The following is a 13872-nucleotide window of genomic DNA, read 5'->3' on the forward strand; positions in this document are numbered from 1 at the left end:
ATACTTTAATGGCTACTGGCAGCAAACCTATAAAATCTCAAATGCTCTTTAAGGGGGTGTGAGTTCTCGAGGTTTGATGAGGGATAGAGGCCAATATAAGGGCCAAGTGCCAGCACCCATCGGACATCTTGTGCGCACACCTCGCTCGACCCCCCCGATGGTCGGAACCCCAATGCAGTCGGTCAGGTTCTCCGACGATGCTCCGGCGATGGTGTCCCGGCAAAGACAAATGTGCCACCAACACATGCCCATGCCCAGCATGTGCTGTCGCAACCCTTGGTCCATTCTGATCTTAGACTGGGAATGAACTCCGTATGCTTAGACTGAGAATGAACTCCATATGCCTAAGTCAACCCACGAAAGGAGCGTGCGGGCGCTCAGCCAGCCAGAGGGCCGAGATGCGCAAGCCAGGGATCGGTTGGGTCCCCTTCTACGTGCTGTCGATCCTGCTACCGTAACCCTCGGTCTGGTTTGATCTTAGACTAGGAATGAACTTCGTATGCCTAAGCCAACCGATGAAACGGGCGGGTGGACGGGCGGGCGGGCACTACGCCGGCCAGAGAGACGGGATGCGCAAGCTGTGGATCGATAGGGTGGTAGTTGGGTTTAGGCACATCTTCATATTTCTATGTGCCAATGCCATTTTTTATGGCTTGTACATTCACACAATGGTCCCTTAAGCCTTCACGTGAAGTTTCATGGCAAGATGACTTGTTTTCTTTTTTTCACGATTTTCAAAACTTTTTACGGTTCATGAATTTTTAAAATTTTTTCGGAAGGAGTTTTAGCCCCAAACTTGGTAGACGTGATCCTTGTATTATTGTTGGCATGCACAAAAAAATTCAGCCAAAAACTCGAAGTGTACAAGATTTTGTGACCATTTGAAAAAAGTGTCCCCATTTCAGACACTTTAATGGCTACTGGCAGCAAACCTGTAAAATCTCAAAAGCTCTTCAAGGGGGTCTGAGTTCTCGAGGTTTGAAAAAGGATAGGGGGCCAATATAAGGGCCAAATACCAGCACCCAATGCACATCATGTGCGCACACCCCCCCCCGGCCCCCCCGATCGCCGGAACCCAAATGTCGTCGGTCAGGTTCTCCGATGATGGTGCCCCGATGAAGAGAAATACAGCACCAGCCCATACCCGAGCCTAGCATGTGCTGTCGCAACCCTCGGTCTGGTTCGATCTTATACTGGGAATGAACTTCATATGCTTAGACTGGGAATGTATGCCTAAGTCAACCCACGAAACGACCATGCGGGCGCTCAGCCGACCAGAGGGGCGGGATGCGCAAGCCGGGGATCGATTGGGTCCCCCTCTGTGTCCTGCCGATCCTACTACCACAACCCTCAGTCCTATCTGATCTTACACTGGGAATGAACTCCGTATGCCTAAGCCTACCGACGAAATGAGCAAGCGGGCCGGCGGGCGGGCACTACGACGACCAGAGAGACGGGATCTGCAAGCCGTGGATCGATAGGATGGTAGGTGGGTTTAGGAAGATCTTCATATTTCTGTGTGCCAATGACATTTTTATGGCTTGTAAATTCATACAACGGTCCCTTAAGCCTTCACGTGAAGTTTCATGGCAAGCCGACTCATTTTCTATTTTTCATGATTTTCAAAACCTTTTGCGGTTCGAGATTTTTTAAAATTTTTTCAGAAGGAGTTTTGGAAACAAACTTCGTAGCCGTGATCCTTGTATTTTTGTTGGCATGCATAAAAAAATTCAGCTAAAAACTCGAAGTGTACAAGATTTTGCGACCATTTGAAAAAAGTGTCCCCCTTTCAGACACTTTAGTGGCTACTGGCAGTAAACCTGTAAAATCTCAAATGCCCTTTAAGGGGGTGTGAGTTCTCGAGGTTTGATGAGGGATAGGGGGCCAATATAAGGGCCAAGTACCAGCACCCATCGCACATCATGTGCGCACACACCCCCCCGACCCCCCGATCGCTGGAACCCCAATGTTGTCGGTCAGGTTCTCCGGTGATGCTCCGGCGATGGTGCCCCGACGAAGAAAAATACGACACCAGCACATGCCCGAGCCCAGAATGTGCTGTTGCAACCCTCGGTCCGATCCGATCTTAGACAGGGAATGAACTCTGTATGCTTAGACTGGGAATGAACTCCGTATGCTTAAGTCAACCTATGAAACGAGCGTGCGGGCGTTCAGCTGGGCAGAGGGGCGGGATACGTAAGTCGGGGATCGATCGGGTCCCCCTCTACGTGCTGTCGATCCTGCTGCCGCAACCCTTGGTCCGGTCGGATCTTAGACTGGGAATGAACTCCTTATGCCTAAGCCAACCTACGAAATGAGCGGGCGGGTAGACGGGCGGGCACTACGCCAGCCAGAGAGACAGGATACGCAATCCGTGGATCGATAGGGTGGTAGGTGGGTTTAGGCACATCTTCACCTTTCTGCGTGCCAATGCCATTTTTATGGCTTGTAAATTCATACAATGGTCCCTTAAGCCTTCACGTGAAGTTTCATGGCAAGACGACTCGTTTTCTATTTTTTATGATTTTTGAAACTTTTTACGGTTCGAGATTTTTTTAAATTTTTTCGGAAGGAGTTTTGGCCCCAAACTTGATATACGTGATCCTTGTATTTTTGTTGGCATGCACAAAAAAATTCAACTAAAAGCTCGAAGTGTACAAGATTTTGGGACAATTTGAAAAAAGTATCCCCATTTCAGACACTTTAATGGCTACTGGCAACAAACCTGTAAAATCTCAAATGCTCTTTAATGGGGTGTGAGTTCCTGAGGTTTGATTAGGGATAGGGGGCCAATATAAGGGCCAAGTACCAGCAGCCATTGTAAATCATGTGCGCACACCCCCCAACCCCCCGATCGCCGGAACCCCAATGCCGTCGGTCAGGTTCTCCGGTGAAGAAAAATGTGGCACCAGCACATGCCCGAGCCCATCTTCACGCGCTGTCGCAACCCTCTGTCCAGTCTGATATTAGACTGGGAATGAACTCCGTATGCCTAAGTTAACCCACGAAATGAGCGTGCAGGCGCTCAGTCAGCCAGAGGGGCGGGATGCGCAAGTCGGGGATCGATCGGATCCCCCTCTACGTGCTACCGATCCTGTTGCTGTAACCCTTGGTCCTATCTGATCTTAGACTGGGAATGAACTCCGTATGCATAGGCCAACCGACGAAACGAGCGGGCGGGGGGACGGGCGGGCACTACGTCGGCCAAAGAGACGGGATGCGCAAGCCGTGGATCGATAGGGTGGTAGGTGGGTTTAGGCACATCTTCATATTTCTACTTGCCAATGCCATTTTTATTGCTTGTAAATTCATACCACGGTTCCTTAAGCCCTCACGTGAAGTTTCATGGCAAGATGACTCGTTTTCTATTTTTCACGATTTTCAAAACTTTTTGCGGCTCGGGATTTTTTAAAATTTTTTTAGAAGAAGTTTTGGCCACAAACCTGGTAGCCGTGATCCTTGTATTTTTATTGGCATGCACAAAAACATTCGGCTAAAAACTCGAAGTGTATAAGATTTTGTGACCATTTGAAAAAAGTGTCCCCATTTTAGACACTTTAATAGCTACTGGCAGCAAACCTGTAAAATCTCAAATGCTCTTTAAGGGGGTGTGAGTTCTCGAAGTTTGATGAGGGATAGGGGGCCAATATAAGGGCCAAGTACCAGCACCCATCACACATCATGTGCGCAAACCCTCCCGGCCCCCCCGATCGTCGGAACCCCAATGCCGTCGGTCAGGTTCTCCGGCGATGGTGCCCCGACGAAGAAAAATACAGCACCAGCACATGCCCGAGCCCAGCATGTGCTGTCGTAACCCTCAGTCCGGTTCGATCTTAGACTGGGAAGGAACTCTGTATGCTTAGACTGGGAATGAACTCCGTATGCCTAAGTCAACCCACGAAACGAGCGTGCGGGTGCTTAGCCGGCCAGAGGGGCGGGATGCGCATGCCGGGGATCGACCGGGTCCCCCTCTCCGTGCCACCAATCTTGCTACCACAGCCCTTGATCTGGTCCGATCTTAGACTGGGAATGAACTTCGTATGCCTAAGCCAACCGACGAAACGAGTGGGCGGGCACTACGTCGGCCAGAGAGACGGAATGCGCAAGCCGTGGATCGATAGGGTGGTAGGTGGGTTTAGGCACATCTTCATATTTCTGCATGTCAATGCCATTTTTATGGCTTGTAAATTCATAGAATGTTCCCTTAAGCCTTCACGTGAAGTTTAATGGCAAGACGACTCGTTTTCTATTTTTTATGATTTTTGAAACTTTTTGAGGTTCAGGATTTTTTAAAATTTTTTTGGAAAGAGTTTTGGCCCCAAACTTGGCAGATGTTATCCTTTTATTTTTCTTGGCATGCACAGAAAAATTCAGCTAAAAACTTGAAGTGTACAAGATTTTGTGACCATTTGAAAAAAGTGTCTCCATTTCAGACACTTTAATAGCTACTGGCAGCAAACCTGTAAAATCTCAAATGCTCTTTAAGGGGGTGTGAGTTCTTGAGGTTTGATGAGGGATAGGGGGCCAATATAAGGGCCAAGTACCAGCACCCATCACACATCCTGTGCGCACACCCCCCGGCCCCCCGATCGTCGGAACCCTAATGTCGTCGGTCAGGTTCTCCGGTGACGCTCCGGTGAAGGTGCCCCGACGAAGAAAAATGCGACACCAGCACATGCCAGAGCCCAGCATGTGCTGTCGTAACCCTCGATCTGGTCTGATATTAGACTGGGAATGAACTCCGTATGTTTAGACTGGGAATGAACTTCGTATGCCTAAGTCAACCCACGAAACGAGCGTGCGGGTGCTCAGCCGGCCAGTGGAGCGGGATGCATAAGCTGGGGATCGGTCAGGTCCCCCTCTATGTTTTGACGATCCTACTGCTGTAACCCTCGATCAGGTTCGATCTTAGACTGGGAATGAACTCCGTATGCCTAACCCAACCGACGAAACGAGCGGGCGGACGAGCTGGCGGGCACTACGTCGGCCAGAGAGACAGGATGCGCATGCCATGGATCGATAGGGTGGTAGGTGGGTTTACGTACATCTTCATATTTCTGCGTGCCAATATGATTTTTGTGGCTTGTAAATTCATACAATGGTCCCTTAAGCCCTCACGCGAAGTTTCATGGCAAGACGACTCGTTTTTTATTTTTCATGATTTTTGAAACTTTTTACGGTTCGGGATTTTTAAAAATCTTTTTGGATGGAGTTTTGCTCCCAAACTTGGTAGACGTGATCCTTGTATTTTTGTTGGCATGCACAAAAAAATTCAGCTAAAAACTCAAAGTGTACAAGATTGTGTGACCATTTGAAAAAGGTGTCCCCATTTTTAGACACTTTAATGGCTACTGGCAGCAAACCTGTAAAATCTCAAATGCTCTTTAAGGGGGTGTGAGTTCTCAAGGTTTGATGACGGATAGGGGGCCAATATAAGAGCCAGGTACCAGCACCGATCACACATCATGTGCGCACACCCCCCCGACCCCCCTAATCGTCGGAACCCCAACGCCGCCCGTCAGGTTCTCCGACGATGCTTCGACGATGGTGCCCCGACGAAGAAAAATACGACACCAGCACATGCCTGAGCCCAGCATGTGCTGTGGCAACCCTCGGTCCAGTCTGTTCTTAGATTGGAATGAACTCCGTATGCTTAGACTGGGAATGAACTCCGTATGCCTAAGTCAACCCACGAAACAAGCGTGCGGGCGCTTAACCGGCCAGAGGGGCGGGATGCACATGCCGGGGATCGGTCGGGTCCCCCTCTGCGTGCCACCAGTCTTGCTACCGCAACCCTCGGTCTGGTCTGATCTTAGATTGGGAATGAACTTCGTATGCCTAAGGCAACCGACGAAATGAGTAGGCGGGCACTACGCCGGCCAGAGAGACGGAATGCGCAAGCCGTGGATCGATAGGGTGGTAGGTGGGTTTAGGCACATCTTCATATTTCTGCATGCCAATGCCATTTTTATGGCTCATAAATTCATAGAATGGTTCCTTAAGCCTTCACATGAAGTTTAATGGCAAGACGACTCGTTTTCTATTTTTTACGATTTTTGAAACTTTTTGAGGTTCAAGATTTTTTAAAATTTTTTTGGAAAGAGTTTTGGCCCCAAACTTGTTAGACGTGATCCTTTTATTTTTCTTGGCATGCACAAAAAAATTCAGCTAAAAACTTGAAGTGTACAAGATTTTGTGACCATTTGAAAAAAGTGTATCCATTTCAGACACTTTAATAGCTACTGGCAGCAAACCTGCAAAATCTCAAATGCTCTTTAAGGGGGTGTGAGTTCTTGAGGTTTGATGAGGGATAGGGGGCCAATGTAAGGGCCAAGTACCAGCACCCATCGCACATCCTGTAAGCACACCCCCTGACCCCCCGATCGCCGGAACCCCAATGTCGTCAGTCAGGTTCTCCGGCGACGCTCCAGTGAAGGTACCCCGATGAAGAAAAATGCGACACCAGCACATGCTCGAGCCCAGCATGTGCTGCCGCAACCCTCGATCTAGTCTGATATTAGACTGGGAATGAACTCTGTATGTTTAGACTGGGAATGAACTTCGTATGCCTAAGTCAACCCACGAAATGAGCGTGCGGGCGCTCAGCCTGCCAGTGGGGCGGAATGCGTAAGCTGGGGACTGGTCAGGTCCCCCTCTGCATTCTGACGATCTTGCTGCTGTAACCCTCGATCAGGTCTGATCTTAGACTGGGAATGAACTCTGTATGCTTAACCCAACCGACGAAACGAGCGGGCGGATGAGCTGGCGGGCACTACGTCTGCCAGAGAGACGGGATGCACAAGCCGTGGATCGATAGGGTGGTAGGTGGGTTTAGGCACATCTTCATATTTCTGCATGCCAATGCCCTTTTTATGGCTTGTAAATTCATACAATGGTCCCTTAAGCCCTCATGTGAAGTTTCATGGCAAGACAACTCATTTTTTATTTTTCATGATTTTTGAAACTTTTTTCGGTTCGGGATTTTTAAAAATTTTTTTGGATGGAGTTTTGCTCCCAAACTTGGTAGACGTGATGCTTTTATTTTTGTTGGCATACACAAAACAATTCAGCTAAAAACTCGAAGTGTACAAGATTTTGCGACCATTTGAAAAAAGTGTCCCCATTCCAGACACTTTAATGGCTACTGGCAGCAAACCTGTAAAATCTCAAATGCCCTTTAAGGGGGTGTGAGTTCTCGAGGTTTGATGAGGGATAGGGGGCCAATATAAGGGCCAAGTACCAGCACCCATCGCACATCATGTGCGCACACACCCCCTGAGCCCCCGATCGCTAGAACCCCAATGCCGTCGGTCATGTTCTCCGGTGATGCTCCGGCGATGGTGCCCCGACGAAGAAAAATGCACCACCAGCACATGCCCGAGCCAAGGATATGCTGTTGCAACCCTCGATCTGGTCCGATCTTAGATAGGGAATGAACTCCGTATGCTTAGACTGGGAATGAACTCCGTATGCCTAAGTCAACCCACGAAACGAGCGTGCGGGTGCTCAGCCGGGCAGAGAGGCGGGATACGTAAGTCGGGGATCAATCAGGTCCCCCTCTACGTGCTGTCGATCCTGCTGCCGCAACCCTTGCTCCGGTCGGATCTTAGACTGGGAATGAACTCTTTATGCCTAAGCCAACCTACGAAACGAGCGGGCGGGTGGACGGGCGGGCACTACGCCTGCCAGAGAGACAGGATACGCAAGCCGTGGATCGATAGGGTGGTAGGTGGGTTTAGGCACATCTTCACATTTCTGCTGCTAATGCCATTTTTATGGCTTGTAAATTCATACAATGGTCCCTTAAGCCTTCACGTGAAGTTTCATGGCAAGACGACTCGTTTTCTATTTTTTACGATTTTTGAAACTTTTTGCGGTTTGAGATTTTTTAAAATTTTTTCGGAAGGAGTTTTGGCCCCAAACTTTGTCTACCTGATCCTTGTATTTTTTTTGGCATGCAAAAAAAAAAATTCAGCTGAAAACTCGAAGTGTACAAGATTTTGTGACCATTTGAAAAAAGTATCCCCATTTCAAATTCTCTTTAAGGGGGTGTGTGTTCTTAAGGTTTGATTAGGGATAGGGGGCCAATATAAGGGCCAAGTACCAGCACCCATTGCACATCATGTGCGCACAACCCCTGGCCCCCCCGATCGTCGGAACCCCAATGCCGCCGGTCAGGTTCTCCGGTGATGGTGCCCCGACGAAGAAAAATGCGGCACCAGCACATGCCCGAACCCAGCATGTGCTGCCGTAACCCTCTGTCCGGTCTGATATTAGGCTGGGAATGAACTCCGTATGCCTAAGTCAACCCACGAAACGAGCGTGCAGGCGTTCAGCCAGCCAGAGAGGCGGGATGCCCAAGCCGAGGATCGACCGGTTCCCTCTCTGCGTGCTGCCGATCCTGTTGCTGTAACCCTTGGTCCTATCTGATCTTAGACTGGGAATGAACTCTGTATGCGTAAGCCAACTGACGAAACGAGCGGGCGGGGGGGCGGGCAGGCACTACGCCGGCCAGAGAGACGAGATGCGTAAGCCGTGGATCGATAGGGTGGTAGGTGGGTTTAGGCACATCTTCATATTTCTACGTGCCAATGCCATTTTTATGGCTAGTAAATTCATACAACGGTCCCTTAAGCCCTCACGTGAAGTTCCATAGCAAGACGACTCGTTTTCTATTTTTCTCGATTTTCAAAATTTTTTGCGGTTCGGGATTTTTTAAAATTATTTCAGAAGAAGCTTTGGCCACAAACCTGGTAGACGTGATCCTTGTATTTTTTTTGGCATGCACAAAAAAATTCGGCTAAAAACTCGAAGTGTACAAGATTTTGTGACCATTTGAAAAAAGTGTCCCCATTCTAGACACATTAATGGCTACTGGTAGCAAACCTGTAAAATCTCAAATGCTCTTTAAGGGGGTGTAAGTTCTCAAGGTTTGATGACGGATAGGGGGCCAATATAAGGGCCAAGTAACAGCACCCATCGCACATCATGTGCGCAAACCCCCCCGGCCCCCCCGATCGCCGGAACTGCAATACCGTCAGTCAGGTTCTCCGGCGATGGTGCCCCGACGAAGAAAAATACAGCACCAGGACATGCCCGAGCCCAGCATGTGCTGTCGTAACCCTCGGTCTGGTTCGATCTTAGATTGGGAATGAACTTCGTATGCTTAGACTGGGAATGAACTCCGTATGCCTAAGTCAACCCATGAAACGAGCGTGCAGGCGCTTAACCGGCTAGAGGGGCGGGATGCGCAAGCCGGGATCGGCTGGGTCCCCCTCTGCATGCCGCGGATCCTTCTACCGCAGCCCTCGGTCTGGTCTGATCTTAGACTGGGAATAAACTTCGTATGCCTAAGCCAACCGATGAAACAAGTGGGCGGGCACTACGCCGGCCAGAGAGATGGAATGCGCAAGCCGTGGATCGATAGGGTGGTTTGTGGGTTTAGGCACATCTTCATATTTCTGCATGCCAATGCCATTTTTATGGCTTGTAAATTCATAGAATGGTCCCTTAAGCCTTCGCGTGAAGTTTAATGGCAAGACGACTAGTTTTCTATTTTTTACGATTTATGAAACTTTTTGAGGTTCAGGATTTTTTAAAATTTTTTTGGAAAGAGTTTTGGCCCCAAACTTGGTAGTGTTATCCTTTTATTTTTCTTGGCATGCACAGAAAAATTCGGCTAAAAACTTAAAGTGTACAAGATTTTGTGACCATTTGAAAAAAGTGTCTCCATTTCAGACACTTTAATAGCTACTGGCAGCAAACCTGTAAACTCTCAAATGCTTTTTAAGGGGGTGTGAGTTCTTGAGGTTTGATGAGAGATAGGGGGCCAATGTAAGGGCCAAGTACCAGCACCCATCGCATATCCTGTGCACACACCCCCTGCCCCCCGATCGCCGGAACCCCAATGTCGCCGGTCAAGTTCTCCGATGACGCTCTGGTGAAGGTGCCCCGACGAAGAAAAATGCGGCACCAACACATGCCAGAGGCCAACATGTGCTGCCGCAACCCTCGATCTGGTCTGATATTAGACTGGGAATGAACTCCGTATGTTTAGACTGGGAATGAACTTCGTATGCCTAAGTCAACCCACGAAACGAGCGTGCAGGCGCTCAGCCGGCTAGTGGGGCAGAATGCGTAAGCTGGGGATCGGTCAGGTCCCCCTCTGTGTTCTGACGATCCTACTACTGTAACCCTCGATCAAGTTTGATCTTAGACTGGGAATGAACTCTGTATGCCTAACCCAACCGATGAAACGAGCGGGCGGACGAGCTGGCGGGCACTACGCCGGCCAGAGAGACGGGATGCGCAAGCCGTGGATCGATAGGGTGGTAGGTGGGTTTAGGCACATCTTCATATTTCAGCGTGCCAATGTCATTTTTGTGGCTTGTAAATTCATACAATGGTCCCTTAAGCCCTCACGCGAAGTTTCATGGCAAGACGACTCGTTTTTTATTTTTCATGATTTTTGAAACTTTTTACGTTTCGGGATTTTTAAAACTTTTTTTGGATGGAGTTTTGCTCCCAAACTTGGTAGATGTGATCCTTGTATTTTTGTTGGCATGCACAAAAAAATTCAGCTAAAAACTCGAAGTGTACAAGATTTTATGACCATTTGAAAAAGGTGTCCCCATTTTCAGACACTTTAATGGCTACTGGCAGCAAACCTGTAAAATCTCAAATGTTCTTTAAGGGGGTGTGAGTTTTCAAGGTTTGATGAGGGATAGGGGGCCAATATAAGGGCCAAGAACCAGCACCCATCGCACATCATGCGCGCACACCCCCGGCCCCCCGATCGTCGGAACCCCAATGCCGTCAGTAAGGTTCTCCAACGATGCTCCGGTGGTGGTTCTCCGGTGAAGAAAAATACAACACCAGCACATGCCCGAGGCCAGCATTTTCTACCGCAATCCTCGATCCAGTCTGATCTTAGACTGGGAATGAACTCTGTATGCCTAAGTCAAACCACAAAACGAACGTGCGACGCTCAGCCGGCTAGAGGGGCGAGATGCACAAGTCGAGGATCGGCTGGGTCCCCCTCTACGTGCTACTGATCTTGCTGTAGCAACCCTCGATCGGATCTAATCTTAGACTGGGAATGAACTTCGTATGCCTAAGCCAACCGACGAAATGAGCGGACGGGCGGGCGAGCGGGCGAGCACTACGCCGGCTAGAGAGACGGGATGCGCAAGCCGTGGATCGATAAGGTGGTAGGTGGGTTTAGGGACATCTTTATATTTCTACATGCCAATGCCATTTTTATGGCTTGTAAATTCATACAATGGTCCCTTAAGCCTTCACGTGAAGTTTCATGGCAATACGATTCGTTTTCTATTTTTCACAATTTTCAAAACTTTTTAAGGTTTGGGATTTTTTAAACTTTTTTCAGAAGGATTTTTGTCCCCAAACTTCATAGATGTGATCCTTGTATTTTTGTTGGCATGTACAAAAGAATTCAGCTAAAAGATTGAAGTGTACAAGATTTTGTGACCATTTGAAAAAAGGGTCCCCATTTCATACACTTTAATGGCTACTGGTAGCAAACCTGTAAAATCTCAAATGCTCTTTAACGGGGTGTGAGTTCTCGAGGTTTGATAAGGGATAGGGGGCCAATATAAGGGCCAAGTACCAGCACCCATCACTAATTATGTGCGCACACCGCCCGGCCCCCTCGATCGCTAGAACCCCAATCCGTCGATCAGGTTCTACGACGATGCTCCGACGATGGTGCCCCGGTGAAGAAAAATGTGGCAGCAGCATATGCCCGAGCCCAGCATGTGCTGTCGCAACCCTTGGTCCGGTTCGATCTTAGACTGGGAATGAACTCCGTATGCTTAGACTGGGAATGAACTCCGTATGCCTAAGTCAACCCATGAAACGAGCGTACGGGTGCTCAGCCGGCCAGAGGGGCGGGATGCGCAAGCTGAGGATCGGCTGGGTCCCCCTCTGCGTGCTGTCGATCTTACTGCTGCAACCATCAGTCTGGTCTGATCTTAGACTGGGAATGAACTTCGTATGCCTAAGCCAATTGAAGAAACGAGCAGGCGAGCAGGTGGGTGGGCACTATGCCGGCCAGAGAGATGGGATGCGCTAGCCGTGGATCGATAGGGTGGTAGGTGGGTTTAGGCACATCTTCATATTTCTACGTGCCGATGCCATTTTTCTGGTTTGGGATTTTTTAAAATTTTTTCGGAAGAAGTTTTGGCCCCAAACTTGGTAGACGTGATCCTTGTATTTTTGTTGGCACGCATAAAAAAATTCAGCTAAAAACTTGAAGTGTACAAGATTTTGTGACCATTTGAAACAAGTGGCCCCATTTCAGACACTTTAATGGCTACTGGCAGCAAACTTGTAAAATCCCAAATGCTTTTTAAGGGGGTGTGAGTTCTCGAGGTTTGATGAGGGATAGGGGGCCAATATAAGGGCCAAGAACCAGCAACCATCGCACATCATGTGCGCACACCCCCCCCGGCTCCCCCGATCGTCCGAACCCCAATGCCACTGGTCAGGTTCTCCGGCGATGCTCCGATGATGGTGCCCTGGCGAAGAAAAATGTGGCACCAGCACATGCTTGAGCCCAGCATGTGCTGCCGCAACCCTCCGTCTGGTCCGATCCTAGACTGGGAATGAACTCCGCATGCTTAGACTGGGAATGAACTCCGTATGGCTAAGTCAACCCACGAAACGAGCGTGCAGGCGCTCAGCAGGCCAAAAGGGCGGATACGCAAGTCGGGGATCGACCGGGACCTCCTCTGTGTGCTACCGATCCTGCTGTCATAACCCTCGGTCTGGTCTGATCTTAGATTGGGAATGAACTCCGTATGCTTAAGTCAACCAACGAAATGAGCGTGCGGGCGCTCATCCGGCCAGAGGGGTGGGATGCGCAAGCCGGGGATCGACCGGGTCCCCCTCTAAGTGCTACCGATCCTGCTGTCACAACCTTCAGTCCGGTCCGATCTTAGACTGGGAATGAACTCCGTACGCCTAAGCCAACCGACGAAACGAGCAGGCGGACGTCGGCCAGGGAGACGGGATGCGCAAGTCGTGGATCGATAAGGTGGTAGGTGGGTTTAGCCACATCTTCATATTTCTGCATGCCAATGCCATTTTTATGGCTTGTAAATTCATACAATGGTCCCTTAAGCCTTCACGTGAAGTTTCATGGCAAGACGTCTCGTTTTCTATATTTCATGATTTTTGAAACTTTTTGCGGTTCAGGATTTTTTAAAATTTTTTCGGAAAAAGTTTTGGTCCAAAACTTGGTAGACGTGATGCTTGTTTTTTTGTTGGCATGCACAAAAAAATTCAACTAAAAAATCGAAGTGTACAACATTTTGTGACCATTTGAATAAAGTGTCCCTATTTCAGACACTTTAAAGGCTACTGGGAGCAAACCTGTAAAATCTCAAATGCTCTTTAAGAGGATTTGATTTCTCGAGGTTTGATGAGGGATAGAGGGCCAATATAAGGGCCAAGTACCAGCACCCATCGCTCATCATATGGGCACACCCCCCGGCCCTTCCGATCGTCGGAACCCCAATCCCACCGGTCAGGTTCCCCGGTGATGATCCGGTGATGGTGACCTGGCGAAGAAAAATGCAGCACCAGCATATGCCCGAGCCCAGCATGTGCTTCCATAACCCTCGGTCCGGTCTGATCTTAGACTGGGAATGAACTCTGTATTCTTAGACTGGGAATGAACTCTGTATTCTTAGACTGGGAATGAACTCCGTATGCCTAAGTCAACCTATGAAACAAGCGTGCGGGCGCTCAGTCGGCCAGAGGACCGGGATGCGCAAGCCAGGGATTGACCAGGTCCCACACTGCATGCTATCGATCCTGTTGCCGCAACCCTCGGTCCGATCGAATCGT

The sequence above is a fragment of the Durio zibethinus genome, chromosome 1 (genome assembly GCF_047325235.1).
Source record: "Durio zibethinus cultivar Kanyao isolate XHJ-2024 chromosome 1, ASM4732523v1, whole genome shotgun sequence".
NCBI lineage: Eukaryota > Viridiplantae > Streptophyta > Magnoliopsida > Malvales > Malvaceae > Durio > Durio zibethinus.